This window comes from Mytilus californianus, unplaced genomic scaffold (assembly GCF_021869535.1).
Source record: "Mytilus californianus isolate M0D057914Y unplaced genomic scaffold, xbMytCali1.0.p SCAF_15, whole genome shotgun sequence".
Lineage (NCBI taxonomy): Eukaryota > Metazoa > Mollusca > Bivalvia > Mytilida > Mytilidae > Mytilus > Mytilus californianus.
In genome coordinates, this window is record NW_026262637.1 from 12,217,838 (window position 1) to 12,228,071 (window position 10,234).

The following is a 10,234-nucleotide window of genomic DNA, read 5'->3' on the forward strand; positions in this document are numbered from 1 at the left end:
TTATTTGGCAATCGCCAATGGCAGTCAGCAGGGTTTAAGAACATCCGTTGTTCGACCTGCTAGTCAAATGCGTTTTGTTCAAATATACTTTTTCATTTTTTGGTCTTTTGGAAAATGTTGTTTGTGCTGTATTTAGACCCCTCTACCAAGAAATTTGTTTTGCATGCACACGTAAAAAAAATTGCAATTTTTATCCAACGCAATCATAGGTTTGAACGTTGTTTTCAATTAAGACTTGTATATATATATATATATATATATATATAAGTCTAGAGATTTGCACAACGATACTAATATAAGATGGTATTATACGAAGATGTTGTTAATAAATCGTGTTGACAAATATTTCGGCTTAACAAATAGCCTTCTTCGGTGTCAATTATTTTAACAATACTGGTCCTTTTTATAGACTTCTATATATATATATATATATGTGTGTGTGTGTACGAAACAAAACAAAGATATAACCCACAGAAGTAAAAACAATTTAAGGAAAGAAGGAAATACTTAGAACATAAAATTACCAAAACATATACCGATTAAACCACTATAACAACGATTAGAACATGAATATATATGAAATATCAATGCCAACGATAATCCATTATAAGGCCAACAGCCAACGAAAAACCAACATAATACCAACAGCCAGCCATAAACGAAAGGCTAACGATGAACCAATAAACTGACAACTTTTATCTTTTATTCGAACAAAAAATATGTCAATATTACTAAAAAGGCCAAATATTTAAGCATCAGGTCTAAACCAATTATTATATTTGATCTAACGTATGTTCAGCGTTATATGATCGTAAAAGTCACTTTATAAATAAACTGAACTTAAACCAATACCCCTTTTTGTTAACTATACAAACATTAACGAGGCTATTGACCTAATCGCGGTAAGAACAACGTATTGCCATTGCTATTTATAAATCCAACGATAAGCCAACATAATATCAACAACCATCTTTCAGCAATCATAGAACTAAAAATGTATTGTTTGCTCAACAAAAATCCAACAAATCATCTGTAAATACTTATAGTTAACCCAAAGCAGGCCCTGTGTTTGAAAATGTATGCACTGTAGCACCTTTTCAAAAATATCATGCCGTAGTTGGGTAAACGTTGGGCCAACGTTAGTATGCCAGGTCTTCCATTCAACCAAAGGTACAACCCTTAACCCGACGTTGACTCAATGTAAGCATGATGTATGGGTAGCCTTTAGTTGTTGAGTTTTGATGAAACAATAAATCTGAAAATCTTTAAAATTCTAAGAGAACTTTTCGTCATTGAACATGTTGAAACAACCACTGTGAAATTGAAGCAGATGTTTGTCATTACTTGCCCTTTGAAAGATGTAACATTGAACATATTTCCATATCTACTTCAACCCTTGAGGTAAATTATTCAGGGATCAACAATGAATTATTTGCACAATATCTAAATTCATCCAATTAACCACACGTTTATTGTTTTCGAAAAATAAAATAAAAACACGCGGCGTGCACAAAATTTTTTATATAATTATCAATAATAAAACATGGAAGACACAACTTTTTCTTGGCGAGTTTGGGGACATATCCGCAAGTTATATGCCCAAAATATAAAGTAAAACAAGATTATTGTATCCTTTAAACTATCTGTTACCTTTTTTTCCACTTACAATACAATAAGTTGTTTAGTCTATTATATGACTCAAAAGGCATCCATATCACATGTCACTGTAGCATCAACGTTACAGTACTGTAACTTCTCTTTGCGTTGACACCTAAAATATAAGGAAATTTCTCCACCTAAAAATAAATATAACTAAATACTTAAATAATTATTCTAATTTCTTTAAAAGTGCAATAACAGAATTTCTATATCATTCTTTACGTATGTGATTTTTGAAATTTTTCACAAATCCGTGAGTATTTTATTGATTGATTGATTATTTGGTGTTCAACGCCACTTTCAGCACTATTTCGGCGGCCAGTTTTTATTGGAGGAAGCGAGAGTGCCCGGAGAGAACCACCGACCATAGGTAGGACAACTGACAATCCTAGTCATTTAAGATTGGAGTTCAGCGCACCTTGTTAACAGGTCATGAATTAGTAGTTCGACTACTTATACCACTTGGACATCAAGGCCACTAGAGCTTGTTAGTAAACCCATTTATTATAACACCAACTAAAGATTACCAGGATAATCAGTCATGGATGTAAAGTACATAATTTGGCCATTATGGTGTTCACTGGTCAAAAATAAATTTTATATGGATGAAACAGCAACCGAACGACAAATTACCTTACGATAAATAGGGGCGATACAGTCTGGCAAGAAAAGACAAGCGTCTTTTAAATACATCGAGCTCTAAATCATTAAAGATGTTGCGATAATACGACATCTGACATGACAATTTTTTGTTTATAATGTTATAAATTGTTGCTAAATTAATGATTATGTCCAGTCTATATTTAGACATAACAACTGCCTTTAATTATACTATTTTTGATTTGTTTAGATGTGTGGAAGGCACAAAGTGCACAAAAATATATTTGGAGTGCTTTGTTAGCAGTTGTAAACGTTAAGGTAAACAACATACAATCGTCTTGGAAAGAGTAGATAATTTATTAGTTGTTCTCCTTTCGGTATCTACAACGAATCACGTGTACAAGGTAAGAAGCATACTATATTTTCTGCTTTCATAGCACAATGTTGATACAATATTAGAATAGTTGTAATACTGCACATCACTATAAAGAGGCAAAACAACATGAAACAGATGTCTGCATGATTTTTTTTCTGGACTAACTTTCTAGCCTTTTTCTGTTGGTGTCCGTTTTAAAAACTTTTGGTCTGTAGCTGTTCAATCATACTTTTCGTTACTTTACTCAAGATTTTTTGTTTGTTTGTGCTTATGTGTTTGCTTTTTTGTTGGTGTGTTTGTGTTGTTTTTTGTTTTTTTGTTGTTTTTTTGTTCAATAATTGTTTGTCCTTAAAGATGTAGTTAAATCACATACCTTGAATGGAACAAAAATCATGCATGGGAACATCTAAAACGTGAAGCATCTTTATAACTGTTCAATGGTCAACCTACTAACTATTTTCCTGTGAAATGTGCATCCAAAAAAAAGAAGTGCCCTCTTTGCTGATTTTTGAATTTTTTTCTTTTATTTTTGGGTAAACGATTATGAATTTCCTTATTTGTAAACCACCAAAGAGGAAAACCTTATTTCTTATTTCTTTTTTCTTTTTTTTTCAATTAATTGATGAGAAAGAGGGTAAATAATTGCAAAGCTAGTGTGAACATCGAAAAGTACCAAGACCTAATAGATGAATATTCAATGTTTACTTTACAAATACTACCAGATGGTCATGAGTTATAGATTCTACGTGCTGACGAAGTGCATCATTTTATTTACTTTCATTACCATGTGTGCTGTTATGACAATATTGGTCTTATGACTCTTGTCGTGACTCGGTATTTATGCATCCAATTATAAGGTTTTAGACTTTGGCCGTTCTAGGTGTAAATGGTTCAAGAGGTGCGATTCGGACTCAAAAGGTTTTTACAGGTTTGTTTTCATTTTGTAAAACCTTGTTTTTATATTTTACTTAATGTGTACTTTTTCGAGACAGTGTATACTAAATACTGTATGAACTATCAACTACAAAAACTTTCTTCTTGGCGTCTTCGTCAAATTTTCTATCAACTACAACAACGTTTTTGGCGTCTTTGCCAGATATATTTGTCTTATTGTTTGCGTTTTTGGGTCAGTTGTTGTGTATGTATGTGATTTAAGTGTACACAGTTTTGGATGATGGATCCCAACTATTGTCACACTAACTTGTTATGTCTGTTTGGGTTGCTCAACCAAACTTGTCAATGTAACGGAACTACAAACAACTGTCATACAAGTAGAAGGTTTAACTAGCTAATATATAACTAGGTTTAACCATCCGTTTTCATCGGACATGCATGTACCAAGTCAGAAATTTGATAGTTGATTTCCATCGTTCCGTTGGTTGAATTTGTCAGTTTTCATGGACTTCCCCTTTTTGAATTTACTTTGGAGTTCGGTATGTTTGTTGCAGTAGTTTGCATTAGTCATGGAATTCCCTTATTGATTATTTATGACAAATATAAAAAGGAATCACTTTATCTGACACATTTACGCCCTACTGTTTGAACAGTACAAATTTTGTGATTTATTGCAGAAAGGACATATGATATTTTGTTTACCTTTTTATTGAGTCCAGTAGGTAAGAAGTAAGCTTATGGCGTATTCAAATGTTCGTTTTTTATTTTCTTTGTGTTTTTTTCATTATAATTGTTGGTGATCGCATTGTTTTGACTTTTAAGAAGCCAACATACGTGTTTTCATTCACGATGTCTAAAATCATGATTACCGTTGGATGTTGACTGCAGTCTTCACTTTGTTGTTTTCATATTTTTTCGGATCACTTTCAAAATATTCTATATTCCTGGCGCCTCTTGAAATTTTATTTCAATATTCAGTGGTGAGTTTTTACAACCTAATGTCAGTGAATAAAAAAACCGAATCAAAGAACCGTAATTAACGAGCTCAAAAGCCTCCGCCCACACATGAAAAGGGGATTACCTGCTTACTTTTTACGAACCTTTAGGCATAATGGTTTTCAATTATGATTTCGAAAAGCAAACTTGTCTTACAAATTATGTCAATTTATTAGCAAATGGTCAGTAAATTCCGACATAAAAAGGTACACTTAAATATATTTCGATACCTTCCCTGTCCGATTATTGGTGACAGTACAGTAACCGGTGATTGTTAATATCTTTGTTCTTTGTTCTCCATTTAAAGTTGTAAAGAGAAGACAACGCTTTGATTTTTTATGATATGATTGATTCAAATTTAGAATACCAACCTTTCCATTTAGTCATAGATTTTATGAAATTTGTATAATTCAGCAATTACTAACACTATAAATAAGAAGATGTGGTATGAGTGCCAATGAGACAATTCTACATCCAAGTCACAATGTATAGAAAAAATAACAGTTATAGGTCAAAGTATGGCCTTCAACACGGAGCCTTGGCTCACTCGGAACAGCAAGCTATAAAAGCCCCAAAAATGACTAGTGTAAAACAATTCAAACAGGAAAATCAACGGTCTAATCTATATAAAAACGAGAAACGAGAACCACCTATGAACCACAACAACAAACGACAACCACTGAACAACAGGCTCCTGGCTTAGAACAGGTGCATAAAAAGCAGCGGGTTTAAACGTTTTAACATTACTTATTATAAGTTTATAACGTTTTTATGTTATGATAAGAAGGCCCATCGTAGTTCGAACACTTTGAAATTTTTACCTATAACAGCTAATGTTCTTGTTGTATAGCATCAGAAGAAGTTAAAAAGTCGAACTACTTCCTCAAGCTATATTAGTTCAAAAAAGTCTTCCAGACCTCTTCAAAGAATCGTTTATCTATCAGTTTTATATTACTTACATTTTTAAGGAATTTACCAGCCGTCGTCCTGTTCTGCTCAAGCATGACGATTATAATCACAATTGCGGCTGGTTTCCAGTCTTCTTATTCAAATAATTGCCAAATTTTGTGTTTCCCATGAAGCTACGTTAGTTTGTTTACCTTGCAGGCGGAAGACTCCAACTCCCTGTCAATCCCCGTTTCCGATTTCAGTAGAATGGGGGATGAATGTGCTCACCTAAATGTTTTCCGACAAGCTTGTCTCAGAGAATGGGATTAACTAATGATCAATACATGATAACTCGTTACTGCTACGGTTGTAATCGCCCAGCATCTGCGTGGCCACTGTCATGTTGATATATTGTTGTCTTCTTGTCGTCAATTTGTAACCATTCACTATTAAACAACTGTCTGGTCTTTTTCGTATTACTTGGAGCTCTTTAGCAATGCCACGCGGTTTTCTTTTCTTCGGGAGTTTGTCTTATGTTTTGTCAGAAAGAGATTGAATATTGTTTTCTTACTGTCATATCATTTAAAAAGGGGGCGGAAGATACCAAAAACGAACAGACAATGCCGTGGCATGTAACGATAAAACAACTAAAAGACAAAACAGTCAAAAAAAGCAAACCTAGAAAACTATGGACTAACAAACACGAACCCCATTTTAGACTAGAGGTTACCTCAGGTGCTCCGGAAATTAAGCAGAAAAAGCAGACCCGTCGTGTTTGCTAATGTAAGTAAATATCCAGTGATAAGTTTAATTCGGTATCTCACATTCGGGGAAAAGAGGACGGTATTGTCGTAACGGCAATGGAAACATATCCGTTGTCATCTGTGAAGGAGATATTACAAAACGGGCAACCAACTCGTGATGGCGTCCGTAAAATTATTGAAGGGATGACCTAAACCTCACCACTTGGAATTCTTGGTTTAATAGCTTCCTTGTAGGCAGCAATCCTCTATCCAGGACATCATGAAAGGAAATGCAAGCTTTTGAATATCGTTTCAGCAGGGATGTATGTACTCTTATAGAAGATCATCTTTATAGCGGAACTTGAAGGATAATACTAGCTTCTTTCTTTTCTACATTAAAAGGAACAAATCAGCAAAACGGGAGGCACATTTTGTGCCTATGGGAATGCAAATTTATTGTTGAAAACCCCGTCCTTCCAAAGTACTGAAAAAGTTGGCAGTCAAGAAATTAAAAATCTTGACAATGTCAGTTTCAGAGAATCTTTTGTCTGAATCGGATTTTTTTTTTTTTTTTTTTTTTTTTTTTTTAATGTTAGATTTTTTTCTCTCTTAAGCAAGATTTATATATCTACTCTGGTCATTCGTTTTATAAACCAAAACGCGATCGAGATTTGAAATGTTTTATACATATTCATGAAGGTATCGCCTCCTACGATGACTAGCAATAAAGTCTGTGAGATGCTGGTCAAATGGAAATACATATAACACATTTATATGTAGGTAACGAACATTGAATCACACGAGAAAGAGTTCAGATGAATTTAAAAATAGAATTGTAATAATCTGTATTATTTTTTAGGTCCTTCGACTATAACCAGGTGCAAAACTTTCATTTTTTTCATGATCTACTTGCATTTCGTATATTTCAGGGCTCATCCTCTAATGAAATCAGAATTCACTGATGATTTACCATTGTTTTACACAACACATATCATGACAGGATCACTTTGTCTAATATTTTGATAGTAACATTGATCACATTTGCACATAACTGCCAAATAGCACGACACGCTGATCAAATAATTGCAGATTGCACCAGACTTGATTTAAAAGATGTTCCGACAGGTTTACCATTAAGTTTATCAGGTCTTGACCTGAGCTACAATCAATTTTCGGAGATAAAAAACAAGGTCTTTGAATCTTTTTCTAATTTGACAGCTCTGACAATGGAGTTTAATAATATTCATCATATGGTTTATCCCTAATTTGGAAACCTGCCTAATTTAACTGATTTATATATGGATTTTGCGCTAAACCCTGTATTCAAGTCTAGTGGATTCGAAAAATTATCGACACTTAACACAATAAAGTTGACACGATGCTATGTGAACAAGATGTTAGTAGATTTATCATCAACCACAACAGCAATCTACTTTCTAGAATGCTTCGGTAGTATATCGATCTTTTTAAAGCCTTTGCGTCTGGCGCAAATACAAAATTTCATCCTGGTATCTATGACGAGTTTATTTATTTCCAATCACTAAAGTTATGAAATATGGAAGGAGTAGCTATACAATTGGAAGATGCTTTAAAACTTCTTTATCCTTTCATGCATAAAACAATGACCTCAATCATATTCAAAATCTGACCTCATTTTCCTAAACCTGTTTTCTTATCTCGTGATATGATTAATTATTTGTTACATATATGTGTAAAAACCTTAGTTCGAATGTCTAGAAAATGTTGTTTTGTCAGGCAATCGATTATCAATAGCATTAGGTCCTCATTTGAGGCAGCGCATGATAATTTTGAAGGAAACAATCAATTTGAAATTTTTTTACTTGTCGCATAATGCAGTTAACTTCAACCTATTGAATACTGAAACATAAAAGTGCTGGAAAATCCCTCTTATAGAAAGGAAGTATTTAGGGAAGGATGCCAACTTACGTCCCCAACTACAAATGGATATAAAAGTTACAACACAATATTAGAAAAAGCTCAAATGGTTGAGGAATCTGAATTTACGATTTATTTACCGGCTAATCTTACTTTTCGTCGTGTTTCCCATCATATGACATCATATATACAGACAAAAGTTATTTGTAGCGAATGTCAATAATCTAAGATACGTAGATTTGTCATACTCGCAGATAAAGCAGTTTCCAGAAATATATTCCGATACTCCTTTTAATTTGAAATATTTGGACATTTCTGGACTTAACTCAGCCATACTTATTCATGAGACGTCAGTACTGTTTTTTCAAAATGTCCAGACAGCTATTTCCGGCCGTGGAAAAACTAGATATATCATACAACCACTTATGGTATCTATATGAAAAATTTGTCAAATGTCAATTTGCACACATTTTACTGCCAGCTAGCCCTGCAGCCGGTTGTACGAACGTTGCATTAGCCTAATGGGTCATTAAGTCTTCATTAAGCCTTTATGATGCATTAGGCTAATGAAGATTTAATGACTCATTAGCCTAATGACACGTTCGTACAACCGGCTGCTGATAGATTGGCTTCACTTGAGGAAATTTGATATAAGTTTCAACCGTCTTCAAACAATCAATAAAACATTTAGAGACTGTATGAATGAGAAAAGTAAAATCTATGAAGGAAAATTTTATTTGTCTATAGAAGGGAACAGTCTTAAATGCACTTGCAACACATCTGATTTTAAAAGGTGGCTTTTCAGCACAAATTTTGTTTTTTATCGGGTCAATAAAAATTTCAGCTGCACTTTGACAAACGGATCGGAGAGTAACACAGTAGTTGTTTACAGAAGATTTCCATGTTTTGGGTTTCACAGTTATAACATGATCGACATCTAGCATAGACAGCAGCTCAAACCGGTGATTGGGACAGTCTTGAACTTTCAGTGATGTGATAGTTCCGTGTAAAAGGCCTCACTGTGACTTTGAGATGTAGAACAGCAATAAAAGCGCTGTTTCTTTGCTTCTGTCCTATGTATAGACATGTAGCGATTTCGTGTCATGCATCTATTGTATATGTGGAAGATTTTTTTTAATAACTAAATGTTTGTTCCCCGCTCGACGCGTTGTGAGGGACATAGAAATACCGGGCTTCCGTCCGTCCATCTGTCCGTCTGTCCGTTTGTCTGTCCGTCCTGTATTGTTAGTAAATCATTTACTAAAGTTTCTCTATCCATAGCCATAACATTTGCAAATTTCTTTGGATTACTGTTTTCAGTGGTTCATAGTTTCGAAAATCTATTGGCATTTTTATTGTTTTGATATTTATTTTGCAAACTACATAACACGTTGTACCAAACAGCGTTCGCCTCAATGATATCAATATACTTACCACACAACACGGTTAACAAATATAAGCACCAGCTTAATTATATCAGTATTAACAAAACATAATACGGGTAGCAAACTATCACTTATGTTAATGATATTTATACAACAAGCTTCTTAACACGAAAAACAAATATTATCATTCATCGCAATGACATCAAAATTAAAAACTACATAACACGGATAATAAATATGACAATTCATTGACATGTTATCCATATGCCAAGATACATAACACGAATTACAACTATAACCATTTGTCGCAATGACATCAGTATTGATAACTACATAACACAGATAACAAATATTTTATTGTATCGATATTTTTTGTTAAGCCAATTGCTACTCATTATCACAGTTTGTCCGTATGTTGTGCTGTTATACCAATGTTCCTGGTAAAGGGGAATGAGGTGGGGGGTTGAGCGCACAGAAAAATGCTTAACCCCGCAACATTCATTATATATATCTGTCCTAAGTCAGGAGCCTGTAGTACAGTGGTTGTCGTTGATGTCTGTCATCTTTGTTTTTCGTAAACTGTTTTATTATAAAGTAGTCTGTTGATTTTCCCATTTGATCTGTTTTACATTTTTCATGTCGGAACCTTTTATAGCCAACTATATGGTATGAGTCTTTCGCATTGTTGATGGTCGTACATTTGCCTATAATTGCATACATCCACGTCATGTAAACTCTGGTGAATACATGTAGTTAACTCGTTGTCAATCATACATATCTCCCTATTTTTATATTTT

The 10,234-nt window shown here is 33.8% G+C and overlaps 1 pseudogene; it reads left to right on the forward strand.

The window, feature by feature from the left end:
• The first annotated feature begins 7,708 nt into the window (after nt 1-7,708).
• LOC127725974 (uncharacterized) lies at nt 7,709-8,492 on the forward strand (annotated as a pseudogene).
• Nucleotides 8,493-10,234: the final 1,742 nt, after the last annotated feature.